This window comes from Bos grunniens, chromosome 15 (genome assembly GCF_055505025.1).
Source record: "Bos grunniens cultivar Pamir isolate PY7600 chromosome 15, Bosgru_T2T1.0, whole genome shotgun sequence".
In the NCBI taxonomy this organism is placed as follows: Eukaryota; Metazoa; Chordata; class Mammalia; order Artiodactyla; family Bovidae; genus Bos; species Bos grunniens.
Window position 1 is genome coordinate 4095804 of NC_141179.1, and position 16717 is coordinate 4112520.

The following is a 16717-nucleotide window of genomic DNA, read 5'->3' on the forward strand; positions in this document are numbered from 1 at the left end:
ATTTCTGAGTAAATGTCACTGGTTCTCAATTTATATTTTCCCATGATATCTGGAGCCGGTTTTTATTGTTTTGACTGCAGGAGCACTCTTGGTATCTAGTAGGTAGAAAACTGGAATGCTGTGAACTAATTAACATTGCACAGAACAATTCCTTTTGAAACAAAAAATTTTCCAGTTTACCATGGCACTATTTCTGAGGTTGCAAAAACCTGGTAAATGTTAGTAAATATTAAAATTTGTTAGATGAGTACAAAGCCTGGGATGTCCTTTAGGCAAAATATGCTGATGTCTTAGAAAATAACATATATAATCACTGACTTGGTTTAATTAATCAGAAATACAAGTGTTATATGAAATAGTTATTATAGATCCATCTATGCAGAAGCCAAGTCAGTTCTTTTTAGTAAAATGAAACTGCCTAGTGATTTCTTCCTCACAGATATGTTTAATAATCTTCCCAATATTGACAACCACTAGAACAGAATTTCTTCAGAAATTAGTGAAATATCTGAAGTGCTAGTCATTCAGTTGTGTCTTTCTCTTTGCAATCCCATGGACTGTAGCCTTCCAGGCTTCTCTGTACATGAAATTCTCCAGGCAAGAATACTGGACTGGGTTGTATTTCCTTCTCCAGGGCATCTTCCCAACCCAGGGATCAAACCTGAGTCTCCCATATTGCAGGCATATTGTTTACCAACTAAGCCACCAGGAATAATCTAATGATGTGCTAATATTGTGCTAATATTACAAAATTAAATGTGGGACTGTTGAAATATCCTTTATTCATCTCTAGATAGATTAACACTATAATGAAAAGGTAGGTATTCTAAAAATCTATTTTTAACTTTGTAAGGATTTATACCTGGTGGACATCTGAGATAAATCTGGATCACCATCTGTTTTTATAAATATATAGTTTTATCAGAATACTGCCATAGCCATTTGTTTGTTTGTTTTCTATGACTGTTTTTTAGTATAATAGCAGATTTAATGATTTGCAGCAGAGACTGTATGGCTGACAAAGCCTTGAATATTTAATTTAATCTGTTCCATTAAAGAAAATGCTTTTCAAGTTCTAATCTATTCCAATACGAACAGAATTTCTTTTCATTGGATTTTTGGTATTTATTATTATTTGTTTCTGGTCCCTCTTTTAATGGTGTATTTCAATATGAAGAATTTAAAATGTGGTAAGACAGAATGGGGGTAAATTCTAAAATAAGCAATATTTCTTTGTTTCCATATATGCTTCCAAACATATATGTCTCCCAAATCACTGCAGATGGTAACTTACTCCTTGGAAGGAAACTTATGACCAACCTAGACAGCATATTAAAATGCAGAGACATTACTTTGTCAACAAAGATCTGCTAGTCAAGGCTATGGTTTTTTCCAGTAGTCATATATGGATGTGAGAGTTGGACTATAAAGAAAGCTGGGCCCCAGATAATTGATGCTTTTGAACTATGGTGTTGGAGAAGACTCTTGAGAGTCCCTTGGACTTCAAGGAGATACAACCAGTCCATCCTAAAGGAAATCAGTCCTGAATATTTATTGCAAGGCCTGATGCTGAGGCTGAAACTCCAATTTTGTCCACCTGATGCAAAGAGCTGACTCATTTTAAAAGACACTGATGCTGGGAAAAATTGAAGGGAGAAGGGGACAACAGAGGATGAGATGGCTGGATGGCATCACTGACTCAATGGACATGAATTTGAGTAAACTCCAGGAGTTGGTGATGGACAGGGAGGCCTGGCGTGCTGCAATCCATGGGGTCTCAAAGAGTCAGGCACGACTGAGAGAATGAATTGAACCAATGCTAAATTTATTATACACTACCTTTTATTGTGTAAACACAATGTCTTAAATCAATTTTTATTTACTTACAGTAAAACAAATACTTTTAGACTATAATTTTCTCCCTTCGAGTCAACTGAAACAGTTAATCATTACTCTACAGATAATAAAAGCAATCATTTATTGTAACTTACTTAAGGTTACATAGTAATATAATGATTCAGATACAGAAGGCAATCTTGGGAGTCTGGGCTTTTTATGCATGAAACAAAACCTGTTTATGTATAAAGGACAATCAGTTACTGTTAGGTAGGTAGAATAGAAAAAAGGAGTCCAGAATGGTGGTGGCTAAAAGACAAGGAAGGGAAAAGCCTGAGAAAATAGAACTGAAGAAGGTCAGAGGGCAGAGTGAGAACCTCAGGTAAAACAAACAGCACTCCTGGCTAGCCCAATTTACATAGGGCAGGCCCAAGGGAGCAGAAAAAAACCATATAAAAAGAGGAGCCAAAATTGGACCGGGGCTTCTCTTCTCTTTGTGTCTTTTGGGTTGGTCCGCCCTCATACCTCAAGAATATATTTTCCTTTACTTTCTAAATAAAATTGAGCTGTAACACGGAGCTGTAACACTGGTCCATCCAAGGAAATTACACAGGGCTGTAACACTGGTCAGTCTGAGGGCTGTAATACCAGTCTGTCCATCGCTTCAAATTTTTGTTGCAATAAGACAGAACCAAGGAAATTACACACTCCCCTGACACTTTAACACTGCATATTCCAAAACTCCTGAAGATTTAAATTAGATCATTTTTATTCTTAAAGCTGTCTACTTAACTTTTAAATATAATTGCAATTTTTAAAAATATATTTTAATGCCTCATGTTATGTTTGCTTACAAAAATAGGTTAAGTGTCTTACTAAAACTACTTTATGTTTCAAGTAGAGTCAGTTCTTCCATCACACTTATTTTGAAACACATGTGTGTCCCAATGCAATCTATTAGGAAGCAATTTAAGAACAATGCAAAACTTCCATTGGCTTGTATGTAAATTTATGTGCAAGAAATACTGGGTAAATACAAAAAATGCACCCAGCTGAACTGAGCCACAAAGGAATGCACAAAATGAGTACATGAGCATGTTACTGAATCCAAGTTCTCTCTGTTCGCTGCACAACGGGCCAATGAATTCAAGAGATGAGGTGTTGAGACAAGGAAGAGACTTTAATTGGGGAGACAGCTGACTGAGAAGATGGCAGGCTAGCACCTCAAAATAACCATCTTGTCAGGGCCTAGTTGCCAGGTTCTTTTATGGATCAGAGATGGGGGAAAATGAGAAAGTAAAGTAAAACACTATTAAATCCTTGCAAATGTCCCCTAGAATGGCAAGCCCCAGGCTGGAGAATGTGCTAGTTTCACTTCCTTAAGGTTCTTCAGAGGTTGGCTGCTCAGGTTATAGGGTATTAAGTCTGCTCACAATAACAAAAAACGGGTTAAAGTCACAGAAGCATATCCAGTGTAAATTTAAAATTAACCCTTCCAAGTTACAGGCATACCTCAAACATTCTGTTTTATTGGCTCACTGTTCAGTACTGTGTTATGCTAAAGGATCATTTTAATATTTATTTATTTGTGCATTTTTGGAGACTCATTCAACATACCAAATATATCTCAGTGATCAGGAAACACAGAGCAATTTATTAAAAGGAAAAAAGAAAAGAAAAAGCCAAAATATTGGAAAGAAGCTGGAAATAATTGAACGTTTTGAAGTAAATGAACATGTGATAACTTTCAAACAACAAGCATGCAGGGAATGTACATTGGGGACCTTTGGAGACAATGCTATGAAAACAAAAGAACAACTGTGGTTGGAAAAACATCAAGCACTGCAAAGTCAGTAAGAACAAGACCTAAAGAAGTAGAAGTAATAGAAAGATTGTTGCACTTATACTGAAGACCAAACATTAAAAAGTCAGAAAACCTTTTCCATAATCAAATATAAAAAACTATTTATAAAATAGGATTTTAAACAGAAATTGCCAAATCCTGCAGAAGTGGCTCCTATTAATACCAGTTTGTGATTTCAAAAATCAATAAAATTTCCAGTTTTCAGTTATTGAACAAAGCCATGATTTAAGATTAAAAACTACAAAAGAAATTCCAGAATTTATACAGAAAGTTATTTAAGATGGCTATGAATCATATACATTTTTTTTTAATTTTTATGAAACAAATATCTCCTATAAACAGAATCTTTGAAGGACCTGCCTCTCAGAGGCAAAAAAAAAAAAAAGAAGAAGAAGAAGCTTCAGGCTTTAAGTCTGCAAAACATTACACTTTGTGTATTGTTTCTGTCATTTAACAATAAATCACAAGATTTAATCCATCTTATGTCCCTTTACAGAAAAGTCTTTTCTTTTTCCACAAGGTAATTGCAGTATGTATTATGATATGAATATTTTCTTGATGGTTTAGCATGTATAAAACAGGCAATTATTTATTTTTTAGTTCCTACTTTTCTCTTTGTGCCCTTGATGAAGTTTTTGAGGAGTTTTGCTTCTAACTTCACACTTACCCTCAGTTCTTTTTTTTTATTGATGATTTTGCATATTGCAATTATTTTTAGTAATGCATATGTTGTGTTATAGCTGTAACAGGAAGTCTTTCAAGTGAGATTACACAAAAAAGAAAGGAATTACCTATTTCTCACACAGCCGAAACCAGGAAGTGTAATAAGGACTCAGGAGGCATCCTAATTGGATTCTATAAACTCGGAGACACAAAGAGAGGTACTACTCTCATTTCTGCAGGGCCAAATTATCCCTTTTATCTTCTTCCTACAAGCCTGTTCATTGTTTTGTTTGTGTGTTTATTTCTATTGATAGATATTTTGTTCCTAACAAGTACATGAAAAAGATGGCCTCCATTCAGCCTCTCAGAGTAGGTAAGCAGAACAGACTGACTATTGTAGAGACTAATTTCTCCAAATTTTTGTGAGAGATAATTTGATAAACCAATTTTGAACTAGAAAATAATACAAAATTGTCTAGACTTTATTTTTATTCTCATTAGCACAACACTGAGTTCAATTATTAAATGAGATAAATTATGAATTATGAAATGTGTTACAAAAATTGGTTTAAGCTTTGTATGAGTGAAAAATGTTGCCTGTCACATCAATAAGCAAAAGCTGTTGCAGCCATCAAGCCATCACATTACAGTCACCCTACAATGAGCCCTAAGTGAACAAGATAGAAACAAGATGCCTGTCATTTAGCAATCAAACCTGGAGCACTCCCCCAACCCCTGCCCCTGGACAGGAAACTCAAAATTAGAAAGAATAGGATACTGGTCACAGATAGCTGAGATGCATAGCAGAGAAATGATTTAAATGAACCCAGGCTATTGCATCTTCTCATACACAGAAAAACACTACATTTCTTACATTATGATATCTAGTTTTCTTTAATAGTAATTATTTTATGTCCTGACCACCTGGTCTTGTTGCAAAAGCTCCTATATATCCCAGCCCCTCCCTTATCACTTTGGAGCAGTCTCTTAGAGTTATCTGAGATGATGTGTCTGAGGCTTATGTCCTCAGTTTGGCCCACTGAATAAAATATAACTCTCAACTTTTATGTTGTGCATTTTTTTTTCAGTTGACACCATATTGGAAATGTGAATATTTTTGTTCTCCACAGTAATAATTCTAGGAATAGTGGATTGTCCACTTTGTTTTGTTTTATCTTGTTTGTTTTAAAAAATCCTGCCTTTATATTCAACAATACATAAAATGTTAACAGGAAAGGATTTGCCATTTTCATACTCTTCATGGGGTTCTCAAAGCAAGAATGCTAGAGTGGTTCCCCATGCCTTCCTCCAATGGGTCACATTTTTTCCAGAACTCTTCATTATGACTGTCTGACTTGGGTGGCCCTCCACAGTGTGGCTGATACTTTCATTGAGTTACACAAACCCCTTCACCACAAGAAGGGTGTGATCCAGGAAGGGGAATTTCACCACTAAAAAAAAAAAAAAAAAACACTAATATCATGGTATCCAGACCCATCACTTCATGGCAAATAGATGAAGAAAAAGTGGAAGCAGTAAAAGATTTTATTTTCTTGGGCTCTAAAATCATTGCTGATGGTGACTACAGATATAAAATTATAAGATGCTTGCTCCTTGGAAGAAAAGCTATGGTAAACCAACATAGCACATTAAAAAGGAAAGACATCACGTTGCTGACAGAGGTCTGTATAGTCAAAGCTATGATTTTTCCAGTAGCCATGTACTGATGTAACACTTAGACCATAAAGAAAGCTGAGCATCAAAAAAAAAAAGAAAGAAAGAAAGCTGAGCATCAAAGAATTAATGCTTTTGAATTGTGTTGTTGGAGAAGACTCCTGAGAGTCTCTTGGACTGCAAAGAGATCAAATCTGTCAATTTTAAAGGAAATCAATCCTGAATATTCATTGGAATGACTGATGCTGAAGCTGAAGTTCCAATACTTTGGCCACCTGATGCTAAGAGATGACTCACTAAAGATTGAAGGCAAAAGAACGGGGCAGCAGAGGATAAATGGTTAGATAGTATCACCAACTCAATGGACATAAATCTGACCAAATTCCAGGAGACAGTGAAGGACAGGGGAGCCTGGCATGCTGTAGTCCATGAGGCTGCAAAGAGTCAGGCATGACTCAGAGACAAAACAACAACCAAAACAGAGGATTTTGATGATCCAGATAGCCATCTAACTTCCAAGGAAAGACTCTGAGTTCCTGAGGGATTTTTAATTCCCCAAGATAATGTTTGGAAAATTCAAAACAGTTTGGCCACCTAATGCAAAGAGCTGACTCACTGGAAAAGCCCCTGATGTTGGGAAAGATTGAGAGCAGGAGAAGAAGGGAGACAGAGGCTGATATGGTTGGATGGTATCACTGACTCAGTGGACATGAGTTTGAGCAAACTCCAAGACATAGGGATGGACAGGGAAGCCTGGCTTGCTGCAGGCCCTGGGGACACAAAGAGCCAGACACAACTTAGTGACTGAACAAAAACAAGATAATATTATAGATAATATTATAGAGTGATATTGGAGTAATTATTCCTGGCAGCTAGGAACCAAGTAGAACAATAAAAAGCAAAATGAAGAAGATTCATCCTAATTTTATCTAAATGTATTCCTGGACCTCATATTAATAATCAGTAAAATAAGCATATATTACTGCCTATTAGAAACAATATCAAAAGTTTCTGCCTGGTGAGAATTTTTGAGCAACGAAAACTAAAATTTGGGGTGAAAGGCAAAACTTTGAATGTTAAAAAAAAAAAATGACTTAATAGAAAGAGAACTCCAGACAGATTTACGTCTATGTATTTACATTTACATTTCAAAGAGGGATTAAAGCCCAGAACACTGGGGTATTCCAGTGATTGTAAACCAGGGACAAATATCTTATTTGCCCTACTGAAGAGATATTTTCATTCCAAAGGGCAAAAACCAATTTTTACTTTCTATGGAGACTTGTTTTATTTAGGGAAGCTATTCTAATTCTATTCCTCTCTCAGAATAGAGACCAGCTGTGTAAGCCATACTATATAAGCACATAGATTCATAATTGTGTGATTCTTTTCCAGTGATAGAACCCCTGTAGCTGCAGGCCTAACTGTTTGGCTCTTAGCACTTCAGTAAGGTGGATAAAGTGGAATATGCTGAAATGATACAATTATTGTTTTGGGTAATAAAAATATCCTCTGATCTAATACTTCATGTTTGCATTCAAGAAAATATAAACAAGTGTAGATATTAAAAATGTATTACTGAGCGATGTTGTTATAAAAAGCTCTGTGTATATATTTCCCAATGAATCACCCATAACTGGTGAAAGTTATAGAAAACAAAACCATGAAAAAAATTGAGTGAATTTATTGCTCTCAGGCACCTGATGAAAAATATGTAAAGAAACCCTTCAGACTGAAAGCAAGTGACACCAGAAAATAACTTGAATCCACATTAAAGAAAAAAAAATGATAAAAGTAAATATCATTGTAAAATATAGTATTAATATCTATATCTTCTTTCATTCATTAATTTATACAGTATATATAATGATGTGTATACATACATATTATTGAAAATAGAAATGTAAATTATGTAACAACAATAGTACAAAAGGGAGAAGAGGGAATAGAGCTCTATGAAATTAGCATTTCTTTATTTCAATGGAATTGAGTGTAAATCTGAAGGAAATCCTGATAAGTTGAGATGTATATGGTAACCCCTAGAGCAACCACTAAGAAAATAATCAAAGGAGTGAAAAATCATGAAAAGAATTAAAAGGTTATGCTAGCAAATACTCAATCAAAAAGCAAGTGGAAACAGGAAAAAAAAAAAAGGTAAAATGTCACATATAAATATATCATTAACAATATCAAACATGAATGGATTAAATAAATTATTAAAAGGAAAAGATTGACAGTCTAGACAAAAGCCAAGATTCTACTTGATGCTATCAATAGGGGACATATTTTAAATTCAAACATGTAAAGAGCTTGAAAGCGAAGCTTAAAAGGGAAGAAAAATATATGCCACATAAATGGTAAGCATAAGACAGATGAAATGTCTGTACTACTATTAGGAAAAATAGATTTTAAGCAAAAAAATTACTGATAAAAAGATCAATCCATCAAAAAGATACAATTATAAACATATGAATTTAAAAGGGCTTCCCTGGTGGCTAAGTGATCAAGAATTTGTCTGCAATGCAGGAGGCATAGGAGACATGGGTTTGTTCCCTGGGTAGGGAAGGTCCCCTGAAGAAGGAAATGGCAACCCGCTCCAGTATTCTTTCCTGAAAAATCCCATGAACAGAGGAAACTGGCAGGCTACAGTCCATAGGGTCTCAAAGAGTTGAACATGACTGAGCACATGTGCACACCAGAACCACACATTTAAAAACAGAACTCAAAATACATGAAACAAAAATGATCAAAAGTTGAGGAAGACACACAATTCAACAATGATAGTCAAAGACAACAACGATCACATTCAGTAATGGACAGAAAAACTAAATGGATGATCACCAAGGAAATGGTAGACTTGAACAACACTATTAATCAACTAAACCTAATTGACATCTATAAAACACTCCACCCACCAACAGCAGAATATATATTCTTAAGTGCACATGAAACACACAGAAAAACTCAATAGCAGAAAGAAGCCTCATGTACATTTGGAAATTTAAAACATACTCCTAAATTATCAATGAATCAAAGAAGAAATAACAAGAGGAAATAAAAAAGATACTATAAGATGAATAAAAGTGAAAACCAGCAACATATCAAAATGTAGGATGCAACTAAGGCAGTGTGAGTGGAAAATTTAAAGGCTTATGTGCTGCCGTCCATGGGGTCGCAATGAGTCAGACACAGCTTAATGACTGAACAATAACCAGGCGGTTAAGTAAAAATTAATACAAGTCCTTTATAATTACATCCAAAACTCGTAGGATGAGGAGATAACGCTTCATAACTCATTTTATGAGGATTGTATTACCCTGAATCCAGACAGATAAATGCTTAGCAAGAAAGTTATAAACCAATTATTTATTATGAATATAGATATGAAAGACCCCAGCAAAGTATTAACAACAACAACAACAACAACAAAAAGCATCCAGTAAAATAAAAAAGGGATTAAAAAAATGGGATTATATACCACAATCTAATAGAATTTATTCCAGGAATTTTATATTGATTTAATATAAAATCAACTGATGTAGTCCACCATGTCAATAGAAAAAGGACAAAACTTCATGATCATTTAAATAGACACACAAAAAAGCCTTTGGCTGAATCCAACATCTTTTAAAGGTAAAAACATTTTAAAAATTAGAAATGGAATCTATTTCCACAACTTGATAAAATACATAAAAATCATGCAAATATCACACTATGTTGAAAGACTTACTGTTTAAGAATGTGAACCAGACAAAGATGCCTGTTCTCACCTTGTCTATTTAACCTTGTCCTAGAAGTTCTAGCCAGGACAATGGGACAATAAAGTGAAATAAATGCGTACGGGTTGGAAAGAGAAGAAAAGCTGTCTATGTAGATGATATGGTCAGGTTGGAAAGAGAAAAAAGCTATGTCTATTTGCAGATGACATGGAATTGTATATAGATATCCTAATAAATCTTCTAAAAACTATTAGAACAAATAAATCAGGTGAGTGAGATTGGAATGTCCAATACCAATGTTTGAAAAAATTGTATTTCTATTAGCAATCAGTGAATTATGTAAAAATGCAATTAAGTAAGCAATTATATTTGAAGCAGCATAAAATTAATATATATATAGAATTTAATGTAAGTTTTTAAACTTATACCCTGAAAATTGTAAAACACTTTTGAAAGAAATTACAGAAGACCTAATAGATAGAAGGAGAAGGCAATGGCACCCCACTCCAGTACTCTTGCCTGGAAAATCCCATGGACGGAGGAGCCTGGTAGGCTGCAGTCCATGAGGTCACTAAGAGTCAGAAACGACTGAGCGACTTCACTTTCACTTTTCACTTTCATGCATTGGAGAAGGAAATGGCAACCCACTCCAGTGTTCTTGCCTGGAGAATCCCAGGGACTGGGGAGCCTGGTGGGCTGCCGTCTATGGGGTCGCACAGAGTCAGACACGACTGAAGGGACTTAGCAGCAGCAGCAATAGATAGAAAGACAATCCATGTTTTTGAATGAGAAGATTTAACACTATTATTTCTCCAAGGAGGACATGCAGACGGCCAAAAGGTACATGAAAAGATGCTTAACAGAACAAATTGTTAGAGACATGCAAATCGAACTGCAATGAGATATCACCTTACACCTCTCAGAATGGCCATCACCAAAAAACCTATAAATAATAAATGCCAGAGAGGGTGTGGAGGAAAGGGAACCCTTCTACAAGGTTGAAGGGGATGTAAACTGGTACAGCCACTATGAAGAACAGTGTCTAATTTAATGGCTGAGTAATATTCCATTTTATATATGTGTCACATCTTCTTTATCCATTCCTCTATCTATGGGCAATTATGTTGCTCCCATAACATCCTGGCTACTGTAAATAGTGCTCCAATGAACACTGGGGCACATGTATATTTTTTGAAATTATGGTTTTCTCTGGGTATAAACTCAGGAGTGGATTACTGGATCATATGGTAGATCTATTTTTATTTATTTATTTATTTTTTAGAACCCTTCATACTGCTTGTAAGTCACATATATAATGAGAGATTTTTATCTAGAATATATAAAAAACAAATATAATAAAAATAAATTAAATTTCAGAAATTAGATATAAAAATTGAAAATGGACAAATGATCTGAATAGAAACTTCTTCAAAGAACTTCTACAAATATTTAATAAGCACACAAAAAGATGTTCAACACCATTAGTCATTAGAGAAATGCCAGTCAAACCCATAAGATTTTGTACTCACTAGAATGGCAATAATAATAATAAAAGACAGATAATAGCAAATGCTAACAAGAAATCAGAGAGAGATGTGGGGAAATTAGAACCTTTATACATTGTTAGTGGTAATATTACCTACTCCAGTGTTCTCTCCTGGAGAATCCCAGGGACGGGGGAGCCTGGTGGGCTGCCGTCTATGGGGTCGCACAGAGTCAGACACGACTGAAGTGACTTAGCAGCAGCAGAAGCAACAGTGGTAATATTAAATGGTAAAGCACTTTGGAAAACTGAGTTTGGAAGTATCTTAAAAACTTAAACTTGGGAAATTTCCAGGTGTTACAGTGGTTAGGACTCCATGTGATTTCAGTACTGAAGGCCTGGGTTCAATCCCTGGTCAGGGAGCTGAGGTTCCACAAACTGCAAGGTGCGGCCAAAAAAAAAAAAAAAGTTTTAAATATAGAGTTATCATATAAACCACCATACTCAAGAGAACTGAGAACAAATACATACACAAAAGTCATGCATGACTATACATTGCAGAATTATTCAGAATAGCTAAACAGTGGAAGCAACTCAAATGGCCATGGGTAAATGTTGTCTATACATATTGGGCTGACCAAAACACAAAGCAGGAATTAGTCAGACATGTGGAGGGAAAAGGGGAAAAGAATTAGAAAAAAATCAGTGGTCTATTTTATGCACGACTTGGTCAGGTACATTAATTGGTTTATGTTTTATCTTAGGAAATACTGTCTGTAAATAGTTGTAAAGATGAAGAGGGAGTATTCAAACTTGTATCTCAGAATATTTATTTTGACTGCAGTATTCAGATTTTATTTCATAAGGTTCAATATCTTATAACTATTAGATTTCCAGCTTCCCCTAGGGCTTCTCAAAGTATCTCACCCTAACAACTCTAAAATCTCCTAATAATTTTACAACTTATGAACCTTTGGTAACATAGTCTGCTGCTGTTGCTAAGTTGCTTCAGTCATGTCCGACCCTGTGCAACCCCATAGACAGCAGCCCACCAGGCTCCCCTGTCCCTGGGATTCTCAAGGCAAGAACACTGGAGTGGTTTTCCATTTCCTTCTCCAATGCATGAAAGGGAAAAGTGAAAGTGAAGTCACTCAGTCGTGTCTGACTCTTAGCTACCCCGTGGACTGCAGCCTACCATGCTCCTCCATCCATGTGATTTTCCAGGCAAGAGTACTGGAATGGGTTGCCATTGCCTTCTCTGAACATAGTCTGAGTTAGGGTTAAAATTCAGGAGGAGCCAAATCAGGGAGAAAGAAATAGAAGAGAGTGAATCAGGGACACCTGCACTTTCAAAGATAACTTTCTAGAATACAGCATGTTTTCTCCACACCGTAGCATCATTTTTATTGATGGTCTATCTACTATATTCCCAATATCATGCAAAGTGCTATAAGCATGCGAAATAGATAAGACACTATTCCTTATTTTGAGCAATTGAAGGAGAGAAAGACTTTGGTACACTTTAGTCTATGAAAACTACCGGTTGACACCATATGTTCTGTAAAGTCAGAGAGATCTGAACTTATTTAGCACTGGTTCCTAGTTCTTGGGATTCCTCAATAGCTCAACTGGTAAAGAATTCACCAATAATGAAGGAGACCCAGTTGGATTCCTGGGTCAGGAAGATCCCCTGGAGAAGGGATAGGCTACCCAATGCAGTATTCTTGGCTTCCCTGGTGGCTCAGCTGGTGAAGAATCCACCTGAAATGTGGGAGACCTGGGATCAATCGCTGAGTTGGGAAGATCCCCTGGAGAAGGGAAAGGCTATCCACTCCAATATTCTGTCCTGGAAAATTTCTTAGTATATTTCCCAAATATAGCTGGAATTCGGCAATTACACAGTGAATAACTGTGAAAATGTAATATAAATTTGGTGTAATTATGGTTTAGGGATAGTCATTTCTGGCTGTGGAGGTAACAGCATCCAGGAATTGGTAGCATTTACCTAAGAAATATAGGTTAATATCATACAGCAAGAGAAGGAGATAGATAAAGAATGCTTGAGAGACTTCCAATGAACATTCTGGACTGATTTCCTGTAGGATTGACTGGTTTTATCTCCTTGAAGTTCAAAGGACTTTCAAGAGTCTTCTCCAGCACCACTATTTGAAAGCATCAATTCTTTGGCACTCAGCCTTCTTTATGGTGCAAGTCTCACATCCATACATGACTACTGGAAAAACCATAGCTTTGATTAGATGGGCCTTTTCTGGCAAAATGATGCCTCTGCTTTTTAATACACTATCTTGTTTTGTCATAGCTTTTCCTCCATAGAGCAAATATATTTTAATTTCATAACTACAGTAACAATCTGCAGTGATTTTGGAGCCCAATAATAAGTCTACCATTATTTCCATTGTTTCCCCATCTATTTGCCATGAAGTGATGGGACTGGATACCATGATCTTTGTTTTTAGAAGGCTGATTTTTAAAAATTAATTTATTTATTCTAATTGGAGACTAATTATTGTGGTGGTTTTTGCCATACATAAACATGAATCAGCCAAGGGTGTACATATGTCGCACATCCTGAAACACCCACCCACCTCCCTCCCAATGTCATCCCTCAGGGTTGGCCCAGTTTACTGGCTTTGAGTACCCTGCTTCATGCATTGAACTTGAACCTTATATTGATTTCACATATGGTAATATACATGTTTCAATGCTATTCTCTCAAATCATCCCATTCTTGCCTTCTCCCACAGAGTCCAAAAGTATGTTCTTTATATCTGTATCTCTTTTGCTGTCTTGCATATAGGGTCATTACTATCATCTTTCTAAATTTCATATATATGAATTAGTATACTCTATTGGTGTTTTTCTTTCTGACTTACTTTGCTCTGTATAATAGGTTCTCGTTACATCCACCTCATTAAAACTGATTTAAATGTGTTCTTTTTAATAGCTGAGTAATATTCCATTGTGTATATGTACCACAACTTGCTTATCCACTCATCTACTGATGGACATCTAGGTTGCTTCCATGGCTAGCTATTGTAAACAGTGCGGTGATGAACATTGGAACACATGTGTCTCTTTCATTTCTGGTTTCCTCAGTGTGTATTCTCAGCAGTGTGATGGCTGTGTCGTATGGCAGTTCTATTTCCAGTTTTTTAAGGAATCTCTACACTGTTTTCCATAGTGGCTGTACTAGTTTGCATTCCCACCAACAGTGTAATAGGGTTTCCTTTTCTCTACACACTCTCCAGCATTTATCGTTTGTAGACATTTTGATGACAGCCATTCTGACCCATGTGAGATGGTACCTCACTATGGTTTTGATTTGCCTTTCTCTGATAATGAGTGATGTTGAGCATTTTTTCATGTGTTTATTAGCCATCTGTATGTCTTCTTTGGAGAAATGTCTGTTTAGTTCTTTGGTCTATTTTTTGGCTGGGTTGTTTATTTTCTGATATTGAGCTGCACGAGCTATTTGTATATTTTTGAGATTAATTTTTGGTCAGTTGCTTCACTTGTGCTTATATTTTCCCATTCTGAATGCTGTCTTTTCACCTTGCTTATAGTTTCCTTCATTGTGCAAAAGCTTTTAACTTTATTTAGGTCCCATTTGTTTATTTTTACTTTTATTTCCATTACTCTGTGAGGTGGGTCATAGAGGATCTTGCTGTGATTTATGTCAGAGAGTATTTTGCCTATGTTTTCCTCTAGGAGTTTTATAGTTTCTGGTCTTAAATTTTATCTTTAACCCATTTTGAGTTTATTTTTGTGTATGGTGTTAGAAAGTGTTCTAGTTTCATTCTTTTACATGTGGTTGACCAGTTTTCCCAGAACCACTTGCTAAAGAGATTGTCTTTTCTTGATTGTATATTTTTGTTTCCTTTGTCAAAGATGAGATGTCCAAAGATGCAAGGATTTATATCTGGACGTTCTACTTTGATTCTTTGATCTATATTTCTGTCTTTGTGCCAGTACCATACTGTCTTGGTGACTTTATCTTTGTAGTATAGTCTGAAGTCAGGCAGGTTGATTCCTCCAATTCCATTCTTCTTTCTCAAGACTGCTTTGACTATTCAAGATTTTTTTTTATTTCCATACAAATTGTGAAATTATTTGTTCTAGCTTTGTGAAAAATACCATTGGTAACCTGGTAGGGATTGCATTGAATCTATAGTTTGCTTTGGGTAGTATACTCATTTTCACTATATTGATTCTTCCGATCCATGAACATGGTATATTTCTCCATCTATTTGTGTCATCTTTGATTTCTTTTATCAGTGTTGTATAGTTTTCTAAATAAAGTTTTTTGTTTCTTTAGGTAGATTTATTCCTAAGTATTTTATTCTTTTTACCATAATGGTGAATGGGATTATTTCCTTTATTTCTCTTTCTCTTTTCTCATTGTTAGTGTATAGGAATGCAAGAGACTTCTGAGTATTAATTTTATATCCTGCAAGTTTATTATATTCATTGTTTAGCTTTAGTAATTTTCTGCTAGTGTCTTTAGTGTTTTCTATGTAGAGAATCATGTCATCTGCAGTGAGAGTTTTACTTCTTCTATTCCAATCTGCATCCTTTTTATTTATTTTTCTTCTCTTATTCCCAGAGAAATAAAGAAGAGTCAAACAATAATGACTAATGCAATAACTGAGATCAAAAGCACTCTGGGGGGAACCAACTGTAGAATAAGTGAGGCAGAAAATAGGATAAGTGAGGTGGAAGATAGAATGGTGGAAATAAATGAAGCAGTGAGGAAAAAAAGAATTGAAAGAAAGGAGGACAACCTCAGAGACCTATGAGATAATGTTAAATGCCGCAACATTCAAATCATGGGAGTCCCAGGAGAAGAAGACAAAAAGAAAGGGCATGAGAAAATACTTGAGGAGATACTATTTGAAAACTTTCCTAAAATGGGGAAGGAAATAGCCACTCAAATCCAAAAAACACAGAGTCCAAAACAGGATAAATCCAAGGCAAAGCACCCCAAGACACATATTAGTAAAACTAACAAAGATCAAACACAAAGAAAAAATATTAAATGCAGCAAGGGAAAAGCAACAAATAACACACAAGGGAATCCACATAAGAATAATAGCTGATCTTTCAATAGAAACTCTTCAGGCCAAAAGAGAATGGCAGGACATATTTAAAGTGATGAAAGAGAAAAAACTACAACCCAGATTACTGTACCCAGCAAGGATTTCATTCAGATATGAAGGAGAAATCAAAAGCTTTACAGCAAGTAAAAGCTGTGAGAATTCAGCACCACCAAACCAGTTCTTCAACAAATGCTAAAGGATCTTCTGTAGACAGGAAACACAGAAAAGATTTATAAATTTGAACCCAAACAACAAAGTAAAAGGCAATGGGATCATACTTATCAATAATTACCTTAAATGTAAATGGGCTGAATGTTTCAACCAAAAGACAAAGACTGGCTGAATGTATATGAAAACAAGA